General features: G+C 47.6%; 1 protein-coding gene across 2 annotated transcripts in view; it reads left to right on the forward strand.

Annotated features, from left to right (window-relative positions):
* LOC306644224 (uncharacterized protein) overlaps positions 1 to 25,346 on the forward strand; it is a 165,391-nt gene that overhangs the window by 24,208 nt on the left and 115,837 nt on the right. Inside the window, exon 2 of one of the 2 annotated variants that reach the window (XR_013759208.1) lies at positions 9,496 to 9,600. The exons of the other annotated variant lie outside the window; for it this stretch is intronic. The gene's annotated coding sequence lies outside the window, so the exon portion shown is untranslated. The remainder of the gene's footprint in view (positions 1 to 9,495; positions 9,601 to 25,346) is intronic. 2 annotated transcript variants of the gene reach the window in all.

Below are 25,346 nucleotides of genomic sequence, written 5' to 3' on the forward strand. Positions count from 1 at the left end.
CATCATGGACTTTATCTGGAGAATGGAGAAGAAAGATGGGAGGCTTTTGCAGAGATGCTCCAACTAGTGGGGGAACTTGTCTCTCATCAAGTGCTAGATAAAACTACAGTGAGGTCGAAAAAGATGGTCAACCACAGGGCACAGAAAGTATGACCTCTCTTCGGAAATGCAGAACAAGAATGAGCCAGAAGCTTGTTCAAACACATCTGCTTTTGTGTGTTTGTGGATTGTTGAAGGTTCCTGGGAATACTGAAACATTATTTACAAAGGCCTACTGTATATGTTACGTACAGACCTGTGTGCATATGAATGAGTTCACCTGGTCTCAAATTGTACATAGTGGACTCTCATTTCTGTGTGCATTTATGTTACACGCTGGCTTTGGAAATTAATTGCAATTCAAGATGTGACTTCACTGCTACCTTCAGAATTCACCACAGTGAACAAATCTATCCACAGGCATCAAGTTAGTGTTAGGAACTTAAAAAGAGGCAGAACAGCAGGAGCCCTGTAGCGGAGTGGGTGGTCTCTGCATGGATTCCAGTTCTGAATAGAAAAGTGCCGTTATTTTTGAGATGGAACTGTAAAAACATGTTGAAGTTTTTACAATAGAATGCATCCCAGAAAGCATGCACGTCCTTAAGGGGATGGTATGATGAGTTTATATCAAAGGCGCACTCCTGTCTGAATCCCACTGAGATTAGGGAGAGGTAATATGAGTACTTCAGAAGGCCCCTGGGACTCCTCCCAGTCCCTGCCTCCCTCCAAATGGAACCCATATTCTGACCTTTAATATCATCTATTAGTTTGGCCAATTTTGAACTTCGTGTAAGTAAAACCATGCTGTGTGTGCTCCCCTGTGCAGTCTCCTTTCCTTCAGCACTATGTTTGTGAGACTCATCTGTATGGCGACATGGATAGTAGTTCATGCATTTTATCAAGGTTCTATGTGTAAGTCACAATTTATTCGTCTGACTGTTGATGGGCATTTGAGCAATTTCCAGGTTCTTCTACTCATGAAAGGGCAGAAACTTTCAAATGCTTCAGAATTTTATAAGTTTTTCTTTTATTCTTTTCTTTAGATCAATCTTCCTCAGAAAAGGTACATGTCCAGACACAACCATGAATACTATGTTTTAGGAATTTTTAAGGATGATTCAGGTTAGGGACACCATCAGTCTGGGAACCAACTCTTACTAGTCTGCACTGAGATAAGGAGATTGTGCTACAGTGTAAAGCAACTGTCATTCAGCACACTCTTTTATATAACCAACGGGTTTCTTTTTTCATAGTAAAACTTTTTCAGTGAAGGAAGCAGTATAAAGATCTAACTTTTGTCACACAATTGTATCTCATTGTAAGCCAGCAATAAGGAGTCCTTCATGGAAGGCTACTTTGAATAGCACTGAGATAGACTAAACTTTTAATTTTCACATTATATGGTGATTTAATAAAACTTAGTATCCTCTACTTCCAGTCTCAGAGGATGAGATACTGTGTGATTTACATATTATATGGGTTTGTGCTTTCCTTTGGGGCTTTATCAAGTTCAGTTTTGTTGAGGAGAGAGGCAGACTAGACCCAGAGATACCAGTGGGCCCAAATTTAGTCTTCATTTTGCTGGAGGACCATGAAAGCAGTCATCTCCTTGGGATGTGTCATGGGCAAGGCAGTCTCTGCAGGTGGAGGTGATATCTCCACTTGCTCAGCTAATGGGATTTATTTGGAATGCCATCTTGTGGCTGAACAATGGCATACCAGCCATCCAGTGGTCCCACACTTTTGTCCTTCTTCCCATTATTTGCCTTGTGCCTGCAATGATTCTGTCTGCAATATCACCCTACCATCATTCAAACTCCACCAAAAACTACTTTCTTTCTCTCATTTTCCTGATAGCCTATGGAGATGACATACGCATGTATAAAATTAACCACTGCAAAGTGAGCAATCCAGGGGCACTTAGTGCATTCATAATCGTGTGGAACTGACAACCCTGTCTGTTTCCCAAACTTTTCTATTACTACACAGCAAAAATCCTGTTCATCCTTATGTGCTGAATTGTGTCCACCCCACAACTCATAAGTTGAAGTCCCAACTCCTAGGAATTTAGAATGTGAACCCTTTTGGAAAAAGGGTCCTGGAAGATTTACTTCATGAAGATGAGTCTTCTGTAATCAATGTGACTGGTGTCCGTATCAAAAGGGGAATTTTAGATATAGAGCCACATATGCAAGGAGAAGGCCACATGAGGATGAAGGCAGAGATTGGGATGCTGCAGGAGAAGCCAAGGAGACCAAAGATGGCCTGCAAGTCCCAGAGTCCAGGACAGAGGCCAGGAAGAGCTTCTACTTTACAGGCCTCAGAAGGACTTCTACTCTCCAGAATTGTGAGACAGTAAATTTCCGTTTTTGAAGCCATCTGACTTGCAGTGCTTACTATGGTAGCTCTGGGAGACTAAGATGCCTATCAGGCAGCTGCTCCCCATCCCCCAATAGGGGGCTAATTTTATGTGCGAACTTAGATAGGATATAGTTCTTGGTTTTTGGTCAAATACCAGTGTAGGTATTGAGAAGGTGTTTTGTTTAGATGTAATGAACATTTAAATCAGTAGACTCTGAGAAAGGCAGATTACCTTCCATAATATGGGTGAGCCTCTTCCTGTCAATCTATGTTGAAGAACTTAAGAGAAAAAAGACTGATACACCTTGAGGTAGAAGAAATTCTGCCTTTGGTCTCAAAACTGCAATCACTCTATGTTTTTTTGTTCTTTTAATGTGGTAAGTTACATTTATTGATTTTTCTTATGTTGAACCATCCTTGCATTCCTGGGACAAATCTACTTAGTCATGATACCTACTCCTTTTAATAGTGCAGTTGTGTTCAATTCACTAGTGTTTTGTTGCAGATTTTTGTATCTATATTAATAAGGGATATTGATTTGTGATTTTCTTGTGATATCTATATCTGGTTTTGGTATCAGGATGATTCTAGACTCATGGGTTGAGTTAGTATTTCATCCTCTTTTGTTTGTATGGAAGAGTTTGAGAAGTATTGTTATTAATTCTGCTTTAAATGTTTGGTAGAATTCACCAGTGAAGTCATCAGACCCTGGAATTTTCTTTGTTGGAAGTTGTTTTTGTGTTGATTAATAATGAATACTTCTTTACTTGTTTTAGCCCTGTTCAGATTTTCTATTTTTTTCTTGAGTCAGTTTTGATAATTGGTATGTTTTTAGAAATTTTTTCCATTTTATCTAAGTTATCCAGTTTAGTTGTATACAGTTGTTCATTGTATCCTCATAATTTTATCTACCTTGTTATTGGTATTGGTAGAAATGTTCTCACTTTAATTTCTGATTTACTTGCATATTCTCTTTTTAAAAAAAATCAGTCTTTCAAAAGTTTTGTCAATTTTCTTGCTTCTTTCAAAGAGCCAAAATTTACTTTCATTGATGCTATTGTTTTTTTTCCCCAATTTTTATATATCTTCTCTGTTCTAATCTTCATTATTTCCATGCTTCTTCTAACTTGGCATTTAGTTTGGTCTTCTTTTTATAGTTCTAATGTTAGACAATTAACTTGAGATTTTTTTTCTTTTTCAATGTTAAGTTTTTACTGATATAAATTTCCCTCAGAGCACTGCCTTCAGTGACTCTCATAAATATTGATATCTCTTATTGTACTTTTATTCATCACTAAGTATTTTATAATTTCTTCTTTGACCCATTGGTTGTTTAAGAGCATGCTGTTTAATTTTCATGTTTGTAAAATTTCCAGAGTTCCTTCTGTTATTGACTTCTAATTTCATTCTGTTGTGGTTACTTTGTATAATTTCATATATTTTAGAATTTATTGAAACTTATTCTGTGGCCTAAATATGGTGTATTTTGGAGAATGTACTATGTTCACCTGAGTGGAATAGAATCATTCTATTAATTTTGGGTAAAGTGTTCTGTATTGGTCTGTTGGCTTTTAGTGTTATTAAAGACTTCTATTATATGTGTTCATATTCTGTCTAGAGGTTCTCCCATTATTGAAAGTGGGATATTGAATTCTCCAACTTGGAGAACTGTCCATTTAACTCAGAAAAATCCATCAATGTTTGTACATATATTTCAGAGCTCTGGTGTTTGGTGCATTTATGTTTATAATTGTTACATGTTCTGTTGAATTGACACTTTTGATGATGTATAAGGCCTTTGCCTCTTGGTCTTAGCCTTATACATTGATTATATTCCCATTATCCTTAGAATTTCAGTAAATTTAGAGATCAATCTCTTTTTTTTCAAGTCTCAATTGGATCCTGTTTGTAAGAGACCTCTGGAAATACTGGTCAGTTAAATCGACTCTTCCTGAGTCAGTGGTGAGTCTTGTTTTTCCTGGCATCCCTGGTAGTGCCTGGCTTTGTTCTCTATTGGGCTGGACACTGTCACCTCACAGTGATATGGGGTTTGTGGGAGGAATTCTTTTCTTGCTGCACATGAATGCTGTAAGGGAGCTTTTTGATGCTTTACTTGTCCCCTCTCCCTGTCCTCTTCTGTTTCTCCCTACAGAGCATTTCTTTCCAGAGAACATTTGATCAGATGGTTGGGTTTTGGGCTCTGGCTGGGCCTGAGGCCCTTCTCTTCCAGAGTGATCCCAGCAGCCCTTATGCTGGCTTGGTGTCTGTGCCAGTCAGTTTGTTTAATGAACAAAAAGCATAATGACTTTAATTAGGTTTTAGTATAAATAATGAAGAAAATTACAGAGCAGACCCTTTTGTCACTCTCATGGAATTTATGGTTGTTTAAAAAGTGAACACCCACTTTTAGCCACTCCCATCTCACTTCTTGTTCAACTCAGCATCCCCATTAATCAACAGGGTTGACGTTTGACGCAAACGTGGAAACTCTGAACTGCTCTTTCCCATTTTGGAGTAAAGCTCACCCTTCTGCATCCTCATGTTTATCTGAAGCTCTAGTCTTAGACTGGATGCACAGTCCTGCAGGACACTGAGAAGACACTGCAGGGATGAGTATAGGGCCAGCAATGTTGGCAGCAGAGGTCTATACAAAGGGAGAAAGATGACTGCTATGACCTCCCCACCCAGCCCAATCTCTCTATTCTCTCTATTCTCAATCTACTCTATTCTAGGCACAGTGCTGATCACAGAATCCCTAATGGGTGAGGGGACTCATAGCAGGGCAGGCCAGAACTGCCCTGGCAAGCAAGGAGGGGGCAAGTCACAACAGGGTTCACAACCATTTGGAGAGTGGGTCAGAGTGGCCTGGTGGGTGAGTTGGGAAAGTTGAGGTTACTGTTTGGGTTGTCAAGACTCTTGGTTTTCTAAAGGCCGAGAGGGTTTTTGTGGTTCATAAAGTTCTCTTCTACTCAGTGTGGTTCTCATCTCCTATTGTCACCACCATATTTGCTAGCCTAGTATCTCTGACTTCAAAGGCTGCTGAGTTAGCAGTCCCTCTCCCCCAGTCGCCATCCTATGCACCAGCCCCACATGGCTTAGAGATGCTGAAAAAGAGTGCTGACACCCTCTGTCTTTGTGGGTTTCCATCTCTTGCTGTGACAGGTGCTTCCTAGGGACAGTACCATCAGCCTCTTCATGAGCTTCTCAGGCACTGGTTGGTGATGACTGAGTCAGGCTTCTCTGACCAAACCCTTCACTGTCCCCTTGAGAGAGTTACTCACTTCCTTGATCCCCTTGTGGTGGTGACCAGTGTAGCAATTGCTGGCTCAGTCCTCTGTGCCTAGGTCTCTTCCCAGAGGATGATGAAGGGCTATGGACCTGAGGGTCTGGCTTCTGGCTTCCAACGCATACTCTTAGGAGAGGACATATTCCCATGAGCTCTTTGTCTTCCTATCCTGGCTGTCTCAAGACTGGTCTCCTGAGTGAAACTGGCTCTCTGATGCAGCCTGTCCTCACTGGTACTGTGCTTTGGAGGGACTTGAAGGGGCAGGTAGTACCCAGTGTGCTCAGAAGGTGGCAGAAGCCAGTGCTGTTCTGGGCCCCACTGTGTGCTGCAGCCTGGCGGTCATCATGATCCCCTGGTTATTTATTGTCATAACATTAATCATGCTGAACTCACTTGGCATTAATGAGGACGTAATGTGTACTTGGAAGGGAATTTTTATTGTAGTGCAGCATTAACTAACTGGTCTATTATTTAAAGTGTTACCAGACCTGGTATGTACAAATGGTTTACTTTGCAGTCTCCAAGTGTTGAAACTTTGTATGGTTTGTGTCAAGAAAATATGAATATGGAACACAAAGGAGGCAGGGACTGAAATAATGTGGGCTGTCCTCTGGTTGGCAGGGTGACAGCACACAGGGGGAGGGGCACCCACAGGACAGCTTGGGCAGCCCACTGTTGCCCTGGGCCTCTGTGGGTCTAGTTCCTGTGTCTGGGTGGAATGGTGGACATGAGAAGCTTTGGGTGGGATTGAGGGGCTTTCTGAACCACCACCCTGCAGAGTGGATGAAGAGAAACAGAATAACAGGATTTAGAAGTGGCAAGAAAGCTGCAGCCCATGTTGAAGTTCATGTGTTCTCCAGATTCTTGTCTTTTTTGACAGCAGCTACAGCCCTGTCCCTCTGCACCTGCTGGTCCACTGGTCTGCACCCATGTCCACCAGGTTGAGCCCTGGTCCCTGTTGCCCACTCTTACTGAACTTCATCCTGAAGGAGTGAGGTGCTCCAAGCTTCCTGGCTCCTGAATACACACTTCCCTTGTTTGCCTGACATCCATTCATCTTTTGAGGTGCAACTCCAGCAATGTGTGCTTATGGAATTTCCTAATTTTCTTCACCTTAAAGGTATATTTAGATGTCCTTTTCTTGGGGACCCCTGTGAAGGGTCACACAATCTGGTCTACAGGGAAACAACTCAGATGAATATGAGATAATCCTTTCCAGGGTGGTGTGGCAGGGAAGTCCACCCTCTAACACACACACACACACACATCATTTAGCCATTAAGCAGGATTTTAGTACATAAAAATAAACTGCCTTGGTGATAAAGTGCTAACCTCTGCAGTGCTTCTAGATAGAGAGGAGTAAACAAATGGGTCATTAGGGTAAACTGTTCAGAAGAGGGAGAAATTAGTTGGTGCCAGAACTTGAGAAGAGTTAGGAAACGGAAATACCTGTTTGAAGCAGGTGAGGGGCACATCAGGCTGGGGTGGAGTTAAATCATAGCTTCATCCTGTCCCAGTGAATCTGTTTTATGGTTAACAAAGTGCTCCTACTTTATCTCCTTTGATCACCAAACAAACACTATTAAGTATGCAAGAATATACTCTTGTCCCTATTTTCAAATGAAAACAACACAGTAGGAGACAAACACAGATGCTCAGATAGTTAGCAGCTAAGAGCGTGGCCCCCAGCTAAGAACTGGAAGCAGAAAGAGACTTCCTTCCACCATGCAGGGATTGGCGGTGGATGTACTAGATTAAAGTTGTTTCAGATCAAGTGTTATGTTTGCCACAGCTGCTCCAGCATGACTCAGGTGGTGTCCTGAATGAGGGGAATATGGCATTTGACCTCAGGGTGGTTCCTTCAGAAGGTGTGAGAGAACCAGGAACAGATAAATGGAAATCTAAGGTCTTGCCAGTGCCCATGGGTGTGAACTGCTGAAACCCAGCAGGGGATGAGGAACCTAGCAGGGTGTAAGCAGAGTGCCTTTGGAAGGAACCATGTTTCAGGTGACATATCCTTTGCCCACAGGGACATATAGCATCCATTCAAACACTCACCGGAACCGAGAGAATGGGGAAAAGTCACAGGAGTAGCAGAGATCCGGTCATCAGGTGTGAAGAAAGTGTGTGGTAAGAAAAGAATGAGGATTTTAAGAGGAATTACATGAAATATAATTCCAATTCAAGCTGGTCCATGGACTGACCACATACAGGTAACCGAGGATTATTAAAAGTAGTAACCATGTGATCCAAGAAAGGAAGCCAGGATGGCAGAGCCCTCAATGGGTCATGTCCACTGCCATCTGTACCTTCTGCACAGTGTCTACTGTTCATTTTGGGTGAATGCATGCGTAAGGAATGTGTCTGCAGCCCTGCTCGTAGACCGTGACATGTGCTTCCTTACCACAGCATGCATCCTCTGCGTTCTTCCTTGTGAGTTTTACTGGTTCTGGATCTAGTGTTCTCTTCCTTACATCTGGCTGTCTTATGAGCAGAGGCACAAACCTTGTTCTTACCCCTAACTCAGCTATGAGATTCCTAGGAGTTGGCCAAGCCTGGTAGCCTCAGAGTTGTATGAGGAAGAGATATGGCAGCCTGTAGTTGGGAAGGTGGCTCTTGGATTGGCAGGAGGTTCAGAGGTCATGCCAGTGGGATCTGTCCCAAAGGTGTAAGGACTCTGGGAAGTTGTGTGGACTAGAAAGAGAAGGACCAGGCCTCTCCAAGAAGCTTCCAGAAGTCTGATACAAGGTGAGGACATCATCAAAATTGGGAGTGCGATCAGGTTCCAGTCCTTGGGGTGTCTTCTCAGGAAACCAAGGCTGAGGACCATGCTTGTTAGAGTAAGTTAACATTAGTGGTTGTGTGGTTGAAACAAACAGGTCTCTAGACCCCAGTGGCTTAATGGAGTACGAAGGTTATTTCTCACTCACACAAAGTCAAATCCGATGTTCCTGATGGCTCTCCAGGTGGCATTAGACGTGTTTGGTTAGAGACATTGGCTCCTCCTGCTTGTGGCTTTGTCTTTCCCTAAGGCTGTGGATTGCTCCAACTGGTTTCTGTGTCTGGCTGACAGAGGGGCAGAGAAGGACTATGCATGGACCAGCCTAGAAGTGAGGCATGGCACTGCTGCCCATTCCATAGCAGGAACTCAAGCATGGGGCCACACCTAGCTGTGAAGGAGGCCGGGCTTAAGGGCTGTGTGTCCCAGGAGGAGATGGGTCTTAGTACATCAGCCTCTGTTCTGCTTGGCATCAATTTGACTCCTATGTATAAATTATTTGTATCCTGGTGGGGCTCAGCCAGACCCACTGGATACTGGCCTTAGGAAAGTCTGACCTTACCCTCTAATGGGGAATAGGGACCTCATACACAGCCCTGCCTCCTTCTCATTGTTTTAGGGCCTGAGCTTGGGAACCTGAAGCTGGATGGCTTGTAGGCCCTCAGGTGCCTGTGGACTAGTAGGACATAGTTAGGGGAGACGAAGTCCTTGGCCTGGAGACATTGCCTTGGCCTGTCCCTAACCAAGCCCTCTCTCCAGGCTTACCAGTCCACTGGCTAGGGAGGGTTTGGGCTCCCCCTTAAGGAGCCCCTGGGCAGACTGCAGGCACTAGCTCATCACAGAGCGCCAGCCTCTGAAGTCATTTTATTCACTGTCTTTCCTCCCTGTGCTTTTCTGTTCCTTTTTCTTCTGGTTTCTCCTGATGTGTTTTTCTTTCCCTCCTAATTGACATTGTGGACAACTCTGCTGGTAAGTTAAAAGAGTTTATCCGAGCTGACACTCTGTTTATAATTGATGATTTACATTCCAGCTTTTGCAAGGTCCTGCCATGTCTTGACCGTGGCCAGTGTGTTCTCTCTGTGTGCTTGGCATTAGTCCCTGCAGAGTGAGGAAGCAGAGGTTGAGTCTTCAACCGGTAAGACCTTGACGAAACCCGGTCTCGGTGTGACAGACATGCGGACACCATATGAGAATGTTTACTCATTTATTACCCGCAAGTAGCTGCTTCTTTACCATGCTCACGGAAACCATCCAGGAGTTTGGGGCACACAGGGTTGGGGGGCTGGGCGATTTTTTCCCAGTTAGCTGCACAGCCCCTGAAGAGGCAGAGCCTTTTCCCCTTTTCTCAGTGTTGCCTTTATGATGCCTCCAAATTATCCCAGGCCTGGGAGCCAGGAGACACAACAGCACTGTCTCCTTGCTTCTGTGCAACTTTGGCTAAGTCAGTATTTCTCTTTTGACCTCGATTTCACCAAACCTTTGGCACGGAGGGCAGGAAAAGTTACTTAAAGTCCCCTCAGCTCTGAAATCCGCAAATCCCAATTTTGTTGAATAATCTATATAGCTCTCCTTTTACGCAGAGGGGGAGTGTAGTGTAACAGAAAGGGTGTGTTCCTTTTGTTTTTTGTTTTTTGTACTAGAGATTGAACCCAGAGGTGCTTAACCACTGAGCAACATCCCCAGCCCTTTATAAATTTTATTTAGAGACAGGGTCTCCTTAAGTTGCTTAGGGCCCTGCTAAGTTGCTGAGGATGGCTTTGAACTTGTGATCCTCCTGCCTCAGCCTCCTGAGGTGCTGGGATTATAGGTGTGTGCCATTGCACCTGGAAAGAGTGTGTTCTTTGAGACCTAGTTTTCTCATTTTCCAAATGGAAGTAAGATCCATTACTTATCAGGATTTGCAGCGATTAAGTGAGGCAACATATACAAAGGGCTTAACATGTGACCTGGCTCACAGGTGCTAACAGCTATGTCCACTGCAGTGCTCATCTCAGAATGGAGCATGGCCCATGAGTCTCAGGGAAGGCCCAGCCGGTCCTCTGCATAGACAGAGAGCACAGGTAGATGACTGAACAGGCATCTGGGGCAGTGGCCCAAACCCTGGGACCTGGAGCCACCCATGTTAAACCCATGTAAATGGGCATCCAAAACCCACAAACGGGTTTTGGAAAGATGTTATTTCTGGAGCTAGCAACTGGCTTTGCCCTCTAAGTACAGAAGAAAACCCAAACAGGCGGAGAGGGCAGGCTCTCTGGGTGGAAGCACATGCAGATGTGTTTGTCATTAGGTCTTCCATGGCAATAAGCTGTATCTTTCCCTCTTGTCCTTTGTTGCATTTTTTCTTTTTTCCTGGTGGCCAGAAGCCAGATGAAACACACCATCTCATAAGCTTCAACAGCCGCTGCTGGAGCGGGGACTGCCTCCCGAGGCTGTGGCTGGCTGTTCAGGTGCTTTTTGAGGTCAAGTTGGGACTTGTGGCTCTCTGAGAGCTCCTGACGGGCAGGGTCCTCCAGTTTTCCCTGCACTCTGCTCCTAAGTGCCAGTGGCCACACCTATGAAAACAGAGCAATAGGAGTGGAGGCCGGGAGCCCCCAGATGCTGGCAGCCCCAGCAAGCCTTGGGTTTTCTGATGACACACGAGTAGGGTCCACTCCACGTAGCTCAGCACTGACAGTGCTCTATGGGAGACCGCGTCTTCCTTCTCCTGTTTCTTCCCTGTGACAGTTTCCTTGCACAACATATTTGGTCCCACCCCCAAGTGCTTTTGGGTCTTGGCACATCCCAATCCCCATTCCCAGAAAGAACGTAGATTCACAAAGACTTACAAGCCCAGAGCCGGAGCCAGGCCTTTGCTGGTCCCTTCACCGAGGAAGACGTCAGTTCCTCTTCCTGCTTCCTGTGCTGCTAACCCAAGGCCTGTTCTTGGATGTGAAGCTCAGTTCAGCTTCACCTAAATGTCTCTTCTGGACTGTTCTGGAAGATGACCTGCAGTCCTACGGTGACCCCTGGTTACCTTACCTGCTTTTTTTTTTAATACCTCATTTTCTCATCAGAAGATCACCTGGTATCATTAATCATGACTTCAAGTGTAAGGTACTGTTTTATCAAAGGGTCTCTATTCATTGAAGTTTACCCTCATATGGTTTTTACTTCTTTCCAATCATTACTTTCAATGAAATCATCTGGAATCTTCTTTTCACAAAGACAGTGGCTCCTTTAACAGTATCTAGCCCAGATACCATAACTTTTCAGTTCTACTTGGTTATTAGAACAATTTTATGATTTGACTTATTCCTAATAATTAATTAAAACACCTTTCAGTAAAAGAGTTACTTTAGGTAGAGGGGAGTGAAGGGAGGGGAAGGGGTATGATATAGGGGAGGGAAAGGGGTATGGGGGAAGGAACAATAGTAGAGTGAAACAGACATTATTACTTCATGTACATGTATGACTGCATAACTGATGTGATCCTACAATATGTACAATCAGAAAAATGAGAGATTATAGTCCATTCATGTATGATCTATCAAAATGTCTAAATGCATTCTACTGTCATGTATAACTAATTAGAACAAATAAAATAAGAAACAAACAACAAAAAAACACCCTTCAGTCTCAAACTTGACTTACAACTCTTCTCTGTGGACCCAGCAATGTCTAGCTTTGCTCCCTGGCTCCAGTGGCTTTGAAAGAGAATGGGCATGTGCATGTGTGTGCATGTGTGAGCTTGCGCATACATGTGTGCAATCCCATGTGTTTGTATATGTGTGCATGTATGTGTGCATGTTTGCATGCATGAGCATGTGTTTGCCTGTGTACACATGTTTCTCTGCATGCATACACATTTTCATGTGCATGTGTACATGCATGTGTGTGTGCACACATGTGTCTGTATGTGTGTGTGCACATGATTGTGTGCATCTCTGTGTGTGTGTGTGTGTGTGTGTGTTTGTGCACTTGCACAGGTGGTGTCTTGTTTAGTCCCTCAGGTGTCTTGGGACAGAGAGAAGAGGCCTTGGTGAGGACTAGCATCTTCCTTCCTGGGCAGGCTGTGTCTTCTAGATTGGCTTTAACTACTCTTTTGGCTGGTGATTTACACATTCTATAAGGAAGTGCAGTATTTCCAATGTGACTTGCTGACAAGGTCTCATTCCTATGGGACCCTACTAGACACTGAGGTTCCCTGGAGGTTTGGCCTTGCCTCTGGACCATTCCCATGCGGTGGCATGCAGGCTATATCCCACTCACCATACATCTTTCTGCCTCTGACATTTGCTGATTCACAAATTCATTTGCTTTCTGCAATCTCCTCCAGGCCAGCAGGCATCTTCCACACTTCTTGAATCCTGGGGAGCCAGGCAGAACCTTCCAGCCCCCTTTCCTCCTGACAGCTCCCCATCACACCTGTCCTCTCAATTTTCTTTCTCCTTGCTCAGGTAACCATGGGGTAGGTCAACACATCTGGTGCCAAAACAGAGATGAAACAGGTGAATGAAGTGCGAGTCTTTTGTTTGTGCAAATAATTCTGTTTTAGTTTGCTGGGGTGCTCTAGCAAACTGTCACAAACTTGGAGGCTTTGAACAATAGAAATTCATTGTCTCACAGTTCTGGAGGCTAGATGTCCAAAATTGGAGTGTTGTTAGGACCATTCTCTCTCTGAAATCGTTAGGTAGTATCTGTCCCAGGCCTTTCCCCTGCCTTCTGGAAGTTCTCTGTCTCGTGTGGCTTACCTCCAGTCTTCACAGGGAGTCTTATTTATCAGGATAGCAATAGTGTTGGACTAGGAACCCACCCTACTCTAGTGTGCCCTCTTCTTAGCTAATTACATGAGCGATGTCTATGTCCAAATAAGGTACTGTTCAGAGGTAATGGTAGCTAGGACTTCAGCATATGCATTTTCTAGGGACACAATTCAACACACAGCTATCATAGTAACTTCCAATCTTCATGAGCGAGGCTCACAGTCTTCCTCTTCAACTCCTTTAGGAAGAGGACACGGACTTTCTGTCTGAATGCTTTACCCTGAGAATGCAGACCACTCCTACCTGTCTCTGAGGCAGGCAGTTTGTGGTTCGGGCTGGTTCTGGTATCTTGAAGCCAACAGGAAGGGAGATGGTGACTCTCTGAATTTAAGATCTGGAATACTCAGCAACTTCTGGCTGTCACTTTGGGCCTTGGTCACAGTTCTGTGAAGACAGAGCCCATAGTTTCTCCTGCATATTTGTCTTAAGAATATTCTAACTCTTGCAGGGCAAAAATAGTATCTAATGCGTTTGGGTGTCTCCAGTGTGTAATGCAATGGGTGTTTCTTTCTGGCTGTTTATTCACTTGGCCAACAGTCAGAGTGTACATTCAGCCCTGTGCTGGGCTTTTGGGAGGCAGAGGTGAGACCTGTTCTCTGTCATGCCATTGCCTATAGTCTCACAGGGTCGAAGAGACATGTATGAGCAAAATAGCCACATTTTGGCTGAGAATTCCCCAAATTCAGTGCCCATAGGAGAAGCAGGGCCCTGACTTAAGGAATGTCATGCAAGGGGACCATGGTCGTGTTCTTTGTAGCTGGGGGATGCTGTGGGGAGTCTTCAGATTCCATTCTGTCTCAAGCTGCTTCGACTCTTCTGTGTGGAAAATGGTCTGGGTCAGTGCAGGTATTGGATGCTCTCTCCTTGACATGAGGGGTTTTGTGAATTCTTTTCTGGAAGCAGATCTGTAGCTCCTGAATTATCCCATAATCAAGGGCCACTGTCAAGAAGCACTGCAGTGACCCCACACCTGCTCTTTGGGGTAACCTTTGGGATTGACCTTTGGGAATACACCTTGAGGGTGTATTCACAGCTCTGGCTTCAGCAATGGCTCAACCCGGCCTTTTGACATCCCTCGTGCTAGGGTGTGTGTGTCCTTTGAGCACATACAGCGGGGGGTGGGGGGCACCTATCTTCCACAAGTCCTACCGATCAGGACATTTCACTATTTGTAGTCAGCTGCAGTTTAGAGTGTATAGCTTCCAGACCATAAAAAGCCCTGAGTTGAAAGAAATATCTTAAACAAAGGTAGAAGTTACTATCATTCTCACTTTGCAAATGAGGAAATTGAAGCTTAAAGAAAGTGCTGTGGATGGAATTGTACCCCCCAACACACACAAAAATGCATACACTGCAGCCCCACCCCCAAGGGAGTGGTATTTGAGGGTGGAACTTTGGGAGGTAGGTCGGTCATGAGGGCGAGGCCCTGGTCAGATGGGATTAGTGTCCTTAAAAGAAGAGACACAGGGGTTTGCTTCCTCTGTCTGATCTCTGCCAGGCAGGTGAGGACAGTGAGAAGACAGCAGTCTACCAACCAGAAGAGAGCCCTCACTAGAATCCAGCCATCTGGCACCTTGATCTCCAGAATCGTGAGAAATCCGTGTGTTGATTTTCAGCTGCCTGGTCTCTGGTACATTACTATGGCAGACTGAATTAAGATAGAAGTCATTTTCTATGGCTATAGGTTTGGTATAAAGAATCATTTCTACCTACGTCCAGTGCATTTTCGTTGCATGGTGCTGTCTTTTGAGTATGTGTTCACTGGATCTCCCTTCTCAAATATTTATTGAGCATTTCTATATGTTCAACCTTACATTCTCTGTCATATTCTCCTTCCTCTCCTTATTTTTGTTTGTTTTTGTGCTTTCTCTTTCCCTCCTCTTCTACCAATACCATTACAATAGTTATTGTAACTGTTAAAAGTTACTTTCCCCAGAGCGTCACTTAATAGCAATATAAGAGATCCATCTAGGGTTCATTGCACACTTCCTGACCAAGTGGTAAAGGAAAATGGCACCTCACTGCCTCCTAAGTTCGGTTTATACCTTTGTGGGTAGTTGGAGGGCTTGGGCTTATGAATAAGCTCTGTCCCTCAGCCACCTTGAGGCGGTGTTAAATGACCACAGCCCTGGGGATATTTGTTCTCTCTCATTAACATCTGCAGGCAGTACCTTCCATTTACTATAAACCTGAGTTTCTTGGAAATCTGTGAGCAGGAACAGCTGCCTCCAAGGCTCCCGGATTCCAGTGTCACACCGGGGCTACTTTGTGCCCCTGTAGAGCTTGACATAGTCTCCAAACCCTGCCCAGGTCCACATCCTAGGGCCTGTGAATTGGCTTGATGGGATTGAAGGCTTAGCTGAGCTATTGCTGCCCAAGCCAGTCAGCTAAGGAGCAGGTCAGTTTAGAGGGATTAAGGAATTACATGTGATTAAAAAAGGCTCAGACTCCAGAAGCCCCCAGATGACACTGTCTGAGAAGCAGGAATCAATGGCCAGTTTCTATTCATTTTTCAAACTGAGATGAAGACAAGCATTTTATTGGCTTTTAATTTGATACCAGTGGGGCCTCCCACACCAATCAAGCCTTCCCCTGCTCCTGACCTGGGGATACTTCTGATTCAAGAGGCCATTCTGTGAGGCACCGGGGGACTTGGTCAAACACATGGGGGTGTAGCACCAGTTCCTTGCATGAATGATCGTTCTGGCTTTGCCGTGGTCCCGTAAAGTGACATGAAAGCCATTGTGTGTGTTACCATATGCATATACCTGTGGCTATGCCCTTGGAGTCAAATTGCCTTTCTCACATGGTGAAATGATACCTGATCTTAAAGGGAGGATCCGAGGGCCGATTTCTACAGAAATTCTCTCCCCAGCCTTCTCTCATCTGTCTGCCCCCATCAAACCTGTGTGTGACCCCAGGCCCTGGCTCTTTTGCCTTGTTTGGGCCTCTCTAGGTCTCTGGGAATGACTCAGGACCCACGATCTCTGTCAGCTCTGGAGTGGGGCCAAGCTCATGCCTTCTTTTCTGCTGTCTTCATTAATACTGGGCTTGCGTCCCGGCATTCCTGAGAAATTGATAGAGACAGAACATCAATTGTAGTTTAGCTCTACAATGGGGAAACTCGCGGTGACAGGCTGGGGGATTTTTTTGCCAGGGAAGCCGATGGGCCCTTTCCTGGAGCAGCCCAGAGTTGAGGCTCGCTGGGCTTGCGTGAGGTCATTGAGTGGGATAGAGGACAAGAGCAACAAGCCGCTAATCTGCTAATCGCAGCCTGGCTAAGTGATCTTACCTTTGTGTTTGGCTTTCTTGGACTTGATGAATGGCTACGCAAGAGAACAAACCAAGGCGCCCTTGCTCAGGCTGGAAGGACACTGAGGTGTTGGATTTGGAACTCAGTGGACCAGATGGAGGCCAGGCTAGGCAGTGTGGTTGGACGTGGAACTCTGAACAGGGGTGGGAAGTGTAGCCTGGGCGGTGTTGGCACAGGGTGGGCCTGCCCAATGGTGGTCAGTTTTCTCTATCTCCTGCTATGTTTGAGCAGAACGTATGGCTGCCTTTCCTCATTTAGGTTTCTTTGAATCCCCTTTTGTCAGGTGACTTTTGGGGAGAGGTCCACAGTGAACTGTTTCTTTTATCATTTTTTTTTTTTTTTTTTTTTTTGGAGCAGAAGTTCCGGGAGGGCACACAGGGCATTTGCATAAGAGACAAGCAAGAGAGACGGTGGATGTGGCCAGACTCACCTGCTGCTGCTCTTGTGTTCTCCACCCTAGTTTTTCGATTCAGAGATCTTGGAGTTGTCCCAGACTCTTGCCACCCCGAGGTGCCTGTACTGTCTCTTTAATGTCTCTGAAGCTATGTCCATCTCGTCCTCTACACTTGGCTCCTCCAGTCTGGGCCTCCATCATCTTTCCTCTACTGGACCACAGAAGTCACCTCCCTCTGGTCTCTACTTCTGGTCTTGCCTCTTAATAACTGGTTTTCCATCCTTTGGACAAGAATCATCCTTCTAAAGTGCTAATTTGACCATGTTACTCCTCTGTTTATACCCTTCAATAGCCTCCCATGGAGAGTTCTGGATCAAATTCAGACATCTTTGCCCAACCTATGTGGTAGGACCTGGCCCAGCCTCTTTTGCAACTTCACCTCTCATCTTGCCCCACTTGGCTTGGGGTGTCCTTTCCAGCCACTGTGGGTGTCTTGCAGTTCCCCAAACATGGCAGGCTTTCTCTGGCCTCTAGTTCTTTGCATGGGCCTTTCCTCTGCCTAGACTCTTTCCCTATTCTCTTGTCCAGCTCTGCCCTTTTTCCAGGTGTTAGTTTGCCCATCACTTCCTTTGGGATTGGGATATCTTTTCTGACTCCCTCAGTCTAGGTGGGTCTTTGTGTTTCCAGAGCATTAGGTAAAGTCCCACCTCTTAAGACTGATTACAGTACATGGAGAAAGGCTCTTGATACAGTGGAAGATTTTTTTTTTTCTGTCAGAGATGGTACAGAATTTCTGTTGAAGAAGGAATTGGATTTTTTTTAAGAACATATTTTGACAAGCCACTTGGTTTAGAAAATGAGACTCTTGGGGCCTGGCTTAACAGGACACAAGGAAACCAAAGAGATTTCTGAACTGTTGTGAATAAGACCTGGCTGGGGATAGAGGTCCAATGAGAACAGATTGGGGGAGTCAGAGGTAGAGAAGATAGTTTGTGGAATGGTCAAGGAATTTCTAAGACCAGGAAAACTCATGCTCAGTTAGGATTGTAGGCATTTTGAGGCATAAACATTTATCACCTCCCAAAACCTTCAATAAAGTTGACCCTACAAGCTATACACTATAGTAAGTGGTATAAGCCCAGAGAGGGAGGTGGGCTCATGTCTGGGTCTCTCCAATGTTGGCGATAAACACACAGTTGTAACACAATTAAGAAAGGCTAAGAATTCAGAAGAGAATGATGTCACAGGATGACTTAACACCAGGATGTGAGTTTTTCTTGGAAGGTTCAGTAACTCTGAAGAGGCCATTTGGACTTTCCAGGGGTTGGGTCAGGTGTTTGGCCTAACTTACTTAGATTTACAAGGGGGAGACCTCAGTTGGTACCTGAGTTTTAATTCCTCGTCTATGTCTTCACTAAGCTAAACCTATGTAGGAAGCCTGTGTGGCCATTACACTATCCCCATATTGAGCTCAACAAATGGGTATGGAATGAACAAAGGAAGGGAAAATCTTAAAATGTGAAGTACTAGGTCCTCTACAGGAGTTATTTGAGGTTTCAGAAATATCCGGAGCAACTGAGCTCCATGCAAGCAGTGGGAAGCAGGAAGCTCCCGGGTCCTGCAGAGGCCACTCCTTTATGAGCAAGAGCTGCAGCATAGGCAAGCTCTCTCCAAGCACATCCACCTGAGAATGGAACTGGGCTAAACAGGACCAGGGAAGGAGGCCCAGGGAGCAGCCTGGCAGAGGAGTCGGGGCTTCTGCATGATGCAGGACTAGATGGCTGAAAACCCTAGCGTGACTCATTTCTCCACACCATCAGTAAGGCAGGGTCCCTGCCCTCAAGGTATTCACTGGGAAGTAGGACATGACCGTGGAACCATTCAGGGCAAGGTGACTTCAGCAGCTTTGATAGGGATGATCCAGGATTCCATGCATCTGCTTGGTGTGGCACCTGGTAAGCCAGATGGTGGAGCCCAGGACCAGGCAATCACAAGCCTCTGAGGTTCTGCTCTCTCTGATGGCTGGTTTGCTTTTACATCTGCTGTTCTTGTTTCGTGACCTTTAATTAATTATTCTTATGTTGCTCATATTTTATGCTACCTTTCAAAAAATAGAATCATCCCCAGCATATTGGATTTTGTAATGACCTACATATCAAAGATGAACGTGAATCTGCTTTTGCCTTTCCACATGCGTAAAATTACTGGATGTTTCTAAACCCACAATCAAACAAATGCCTTGTGATGATCTTCATTAAGTCACCTTATGACTTAATGAAGGGGGGATGTGCTTTCCCTCCTATTCCAAAAAAAATGTGGAGCAACCTGAATCAACGGGAATATTCCTGCTGGATTCACTTGCCCTGTGGACAACCTCATAGTTGATAGTCTCTAATCAGATTCCTCTTCCCTGTTCCTTGGAAATCTTCCTTCAGTACTTCTCCTAACCCTGGTCCCTGGGGACTTCACCCCCTCAGGAGGCCAGTGTGGGAGCAGTTCTTTGGAAAGCTGGCCTGGGAACGGCTAGAGTGAAGAGTGTTTATCTTTTCCTCTCCAAGAAAGGTCACAGGAAAACCTTTGCTAAGGATAAGCTTTTTGGATGGATACATGGCAGGCTTTGGCATGGACCCCTCAATGAGGCAGCCTCCTTTGGGGGAGCTGAGGTGTCTGTGCAGCAAGAGCAGCACCCTCAGCCTCGGGGAGGGGAAGCGCCACCTCCACCCCCAGCAAAGGATGCCTGCCTTCTCTTGCCAGGTGTGTGTTTCTCTTCCTTATGAATAAATCTGCATCCTCTTGCCTCCCGCCCCCATTGTGTTTCTATGGTTCAGTGAGGCAGCTTGAGAGTTAGTGGTACTCCAGCCACTCGGACCTCTCTGCAGAACCTTCCAGATTGCTTTCAGTCCCCAGCCACTTTGCCTTAGCTCATGCCTTTCCCTTGCTTGGAATAGCTCTCTCTTCCTCCACCCCTGGCTCTCCTTCACTCTCCCTTTAAGACTCAGCTCCGTTCCCAGTGCTTTGGGGAAGTCTTCCCTGGCCCCTGAGTTGGGGCAGTTGCCTCCTCTGAGCTCCCGTCATGCCTCGTGTCTCATCCTACCTCGGTCCTGGCTGCAGCTGCATTCCATTGAGACGAAGGGTTTACTTCCAACCCTTGAGGAAAGGGTAGAAATTCAATGTGGAATCCTCCCATTCAGGGCCATATCTGGCCGAGTGGGTGCTCAGGAAATACTTGAATACGAGAGGGAGGGAGATAGGGGAGCCGAAGGAGGGGAGAGAGGGAGGGAGGAGGGAGAGAGGGTAGTGGAGGGAGAGAGAAAGAGAGCGAGAGAGCCAGCGAACACACTGCGATTTTGGGGGCGCAGCTGTTTGGAGTGGGGCATAATCTCAATGCTATCTTCTCATCCACAGTTGGCTGGACCTTTCCATGTTACTTGGAGGTACTGACCCAGGGCTCAGCTGCCTCGGGCTCCTCAGATGACCCTATGTCTTTGTGTGCCTAGCTCCATAGGCTGCTGGTTGGGAATCTCGTCCAAAGGGTTCCCTGATTCTCTCCTCTGGGCAGACGGCTCTAACTTGGCTCGCCCACTCTCTTTGCCAAACACGTCTTCCAATTTCCACCCTCTCCTCTTTGCTCATGTATCCTCCCATTTCTGCCTTTGCCTTCTCTGTGGACTCCACTGTTTCCGGACACCTTCTTCCAACCCATTTCTAGGAGTCCTGTCCTTCCCCAGCTCTCCCCGCACTGGTCTCCTTCTCCTCTTCATCCTCTGGCCTTCAGCCTGGTCTCCACAGGGTTCCTCAGCATTCACAATTTGCCATTGACCAATATCCCTGTCGCCCCAGGGATCGCTGACCAAAGACCCAAGTGTGTCTCCCCCTCTCCTCAGTCAGGTCCCTGGCCGGTGCTCAGGGGATGTTCTGCTTGAAGTAACTTGAGCCCAGAGCTGCAGAGGACAGGGGTGGGAGTAACCAGAGGTGGAGAAGGCAGGCGCTGGCAGGGGGGACTTCAGGGATCCTCCATTCAATAGCACCTCCTCTACCTGCAGTGCCACCATTCATGAATATGTCCTTTTGCAGGCAGCCTTGGTGGCAAAGGTGATGCAGCTAGAATAGAATCTCACTTTACTGCTCTGGGGCCTTTTTATGGCCAGGAGGAAATCGGCAGAGAAGGGATGGGACAGGAGGAGGAGGAGGCCTAGAGAAGACCCAGCCCCTGGCTTCTCCACATCTGTGTGGGCTGGTCAACTGCACTGGGTTGAGAGAAGACCCAGAGAGGCCCAGGACCTCCCCCTACTCTGTTGATCCCCCATTCTAATCTGGAGAGGACTCTGCAAACCAAGTGCTTATTTGAAAGGTCCCCTGGAGCCATCCTTATGGGATCAAGAGGCAGAAAATAGTTTAATGAGGACATCAGCCTGCAGGTGCACCTGTGCTAATTCTGTAGACAAAGACACTAACCTGACAGCTCAGAGAGGAAGGGGCCATTAAGCCTCTTTCGGGAAGCATCAGTCCTGCAGGGCAGACAGGAGACCCCACGGAAGCAGGAGGCAGATGGTGAAGGCATTCGTGGACTCCGCCCTGTCGGCCTGGCCTGCTAGCCCTCTCCCACAGAAGGCTCACCAGTGCCCATGGGATCCAGTGGCTGCTCCCCAGCCAAGTGGGGCAGCAGGGATCCCTGACAGGTGGGTGAGGAGACACCCAGAGCATGGAAGTTGGGGAGAACAGTTTAGAAATTCCAGCAGGACTCAGGGCAGATGGAGAGTCCAGCACAAAAACGCTTAGAGATTTGGAACTGTGACTCATACTAAGAAATGTATTTATCATATTTCTTTGCATCCTCTCTCTCTCTCTCTCTCTCTCTCTGTATATACACACTTCTTTATGACCGAAAAAAATTGGATTCTTCTGTTTAAAAATGCTGTGATCCACAGCAATGATTTCATGGAGTCACTGATGAGCTGCTTCCCAAAGTTCAAAAAATGCAAATCAGGCTGTCAGAGGACTGGGATGGGGTGTAAGAGGGCTTCCAGGCCTGGGGGAGGTGGCACAGCTTGCCCTGCCTCTGAACCTGTTCAGTGGGAGCAATCGTGCCTCCTTCTTGGTCTGTTGTAAAAGTTCAAAGAAAACATCGGTGTAGAGTACTCGGCGTAGGGGTGACATAGTCAGCTTTTAGCAACCATCAGGGATGATGAGGAGGAAAAGGACCACACCCACTCTGTCCTCTCAATGGGGATGCTGCCATCCAGGTGGCTCTACCTCCTTTCCCTACACCTCCCTGCTGGAGCCAGGCTCCCAGCCGCGTCTCTAACTGTTGGAAAGTTGCAGTTTCTCAAAGAAGTGGGACGCACCTTGAGTGAGGACGATGGGATCGGGGGCTGCCGTCGAGGTGGGACCTAGGTTGGTGACACCATGATGTGCTTGTAGCCCGGAAAGAGCTTCTTGAACTCCCCATGATAAACAGATGGAAACGAGGGCCAGCAATCAGAGGAACGGGCAAGATGTTAGTTAAAAAAATGTCAAAGAGAAAGGTCAAGGATGGGAAGAGGCCACCTGGAAAATAATGGTAGACCAGAGTCAGAGCCCACAGTGGCCACCAAGCTGCTCCATGTTTTGAGAGTCCTTTCTTTTCTTTCCCTGCAGCGAGGAGCTCAGAGACCCCCCTCTTCTGACTGCACCTCCTCCCTGGCCCTGACAAGGGAGCGGATGAGAGAGGGGAGGGAGGGGTATGCTTTGGGAGGACTTGGTGCCGAGCTGCTGGGGCTGGAGTGGACAGGGGGACACCTGGTAAGGGACCTCTCAGACCTGTGGGGAGAGGCTGGTCACCTGGCTTGGGGCTGAGCAGTCACAGTTGCTTTTGGACACAGCCAAGAAGAAACCCCGTCTGGACTCTGGTTTACCTGCTGGGTTTGTGTTGTGTATTTGGTGCATCATGAAGAAAACAGCCCTTCCCTTCCTGTCAGACGCTTCTGGCTTCCTTCTTTCTCCTGAAGTGGACCTGGGACAGTGGTGTCAGAGTAGAACCATAGGTCGGAAACTGGGAGTCAGGGCAGGCAGTGCAGGGCAGGGCACGGCCTGGGCTTCTGGGCAGACTAGAAGGTCTCCGAGGTCTCAGTACGTATGGTTGCGGGCCTCGTTGGTCCTTGCAGGCCTGACCTGGCCTGTTAAGCTGCTGGCAGGGAATTCAGGGGCATCCAGCTCTTTTCTGGTACAGGGTAGCTGAGGGAGATGTCAGGATATGGCTGTCAGTGGTTGTGTGTCCCCAATTTCCTAGGCAGTGCCTTTCTCTCAGGTGTGGCCAACGGCAGCTCCCTCTGGACCTGGGAGTCTTGCCTGACACCCAGCTGCTGCTGATGCAGCCTCATGCTGCTCTTCACCCATGGCCAGCCGCCTGGTGGGTGCTTGGCTGTGCCACCAATAACATTGTGCTGAAGTGGAAGCCCAGAGAATTCTTCTTTGGTTAGGTTTAAGTCTCTTTTTGAAATATCCACTCTAAAAATAGCTGCCTGCAAGAGTGGCTGTCTTTGAGCTGCCCACCCCTTATGGAGCTCAGAGCTCAGCCTCTGCAGACCAGAGCCCAGGCAGGACTCTGCAGAGTGGAGTCAGAGACTGCTCCTTTCCCGTTCTCTGCTTGTCTCTCTTTAAAGACACTTGCAGTTGGTTACGAGGAGCAGCAAACCAACACTGCTGCTTTCTAAAGAGTCTTCTTGCCCTGCCCTTCACTGTGCCCATGGGGGGGAGACAGGTCTGGGCCTTGTCCTCTGGACTCCTCTGGCCTGGCCATGTCTTGAAGGGGAGTGTCGCCACATGGGAAGGAGCAGGAGGCTTTCTGGTTATGGTCCCTCAGGGAAAGGCTGGAGGGCCTGGTGGAGACCTGAAGCTGGGGCTCAAGCTCCCTGGGGTCTCCGCCTTGGGAGCCAAGGGAGGCACAGGGCGGGGCCTTCCTGCACACTCGGGCGTGGAGGAGGGGGTGTCGAGGACTTGGGCCTGGGGCCGCAGGTCACAGGAAGGACACCAGCAGCATCTCTTTGCTTGTGGGTCTGGCTGGGGGCTGGGGCTGGGACAGTGTCCACTGGAGGGCACTGCGGCACCACCCTGGGCCGCCTCCGGCAGCCCCTCTGCCCTAGGAGAGGAGCTTTCCCAGGCCCAGGAGCTGCGGCTGGCCGCCTCAGCTCTGAGGACACAGAGACCAGCAGGCCTCCGCCTGCCTAGTGACTGTCCCTGAGGGCTGCAGCCTCCAGTAGTGGCTCTGACACATGTGCTTCCCGCTTCACACCTTCATTCACAGGGACACACACCACCCGCCCACTCCCTGTCACATGCATCAAACCCACGCTTCCCTGCCCTCCCAACGTCACCCTCACTCACAACCCCTGATGGGACACACGGACTCTCATTCCACTTCACTCAATCACAGGCATGTGCGTGAGCGCACACACATACACACACACACACACACACACACTAGCACTGTAATGCGACCCACTGGGCCATGTGCCTCCCACACGCGGGCTGCCTGGTGCAGCTGTTTGTGTGGCGGGGCTGATGTAATGTCAAGAAATTTCGTGTTATATTTAAAATGACACCTGTAAAAATAATCTGCAATTTGTAATTTAAATACTGTAATACTCAATTACGTGAGCTGACAGGAAGTGTCCCAGTGGCTCTGGAGAACGGCATTCTTGTGTGCCACCACCCTCTGGGCCCTGGGAGCAGTGAGGGTGGGCAAGAGCCCACCCTCCCTGCTGAGTGGCCCTCAGGGTGCAGGGCTTCCACCCCATGAGGGGGTGCTGTCCGTGTGCCCCTCTCCAGTCCCTCTCCCAGCTGCTTCCAGCAAGAGTGGCTCTTGGGGTTTACCAGGCAACTGAAACCAGTGTCCACCCTGGAGGGGCCTGGAGGCTCTGCCGAGGCCATCCACAGTCTCCAGCAGCTCGCTGCCCGCCCTTGGTAGGCCCTCGGAGTAAAGACCCCAAGCCACAGTCCCTGGGCCTCCTGTGACATTCCACAGCCCTGCCCTCCCTGCTCCCCACCGCGGCCTGTGCCTGTGCCCAGCGTCCCTATGTACAAGTCCCAGCCCAGGCCCAGCCCTGGGGCCCTCTCGCCACAGCTTCCTGCCTCTCAGCACCCAGCCCTCGCCACAGGGCGCAAACAGCACGGTCACCCTCAGCCTGGTCCCACGGTGCCCAGCTCCCCTGTGCTCCCAAGCTCAGCCTCAGGTCCCCACGCCAGAGCCCCGGACTGAGCCTCCTGCCCCAGGCAGCCGCTGCTCTACCTGAGCTGCCGACTCAGGGACACACGGGTCTGTGGGTGTCTGTCCCAGTGAAGGTGTCTGAAGCTGAGCATCACTTCTCTCCCCGACCTGCCCCTTCCTCCCTCTT

Source organism: Sciurus vulgaris (genome assembly GCF_902686455.1).
Source record: "Sciurus vulgaris genome assembly, chromosome: 14".
Taxonomy (NCBI): Eukaryota; Metazoa; Chordata; class Mammalia; order Rodentia; family Sciuridae; genus Sciurus; species Sciurus vulgaris.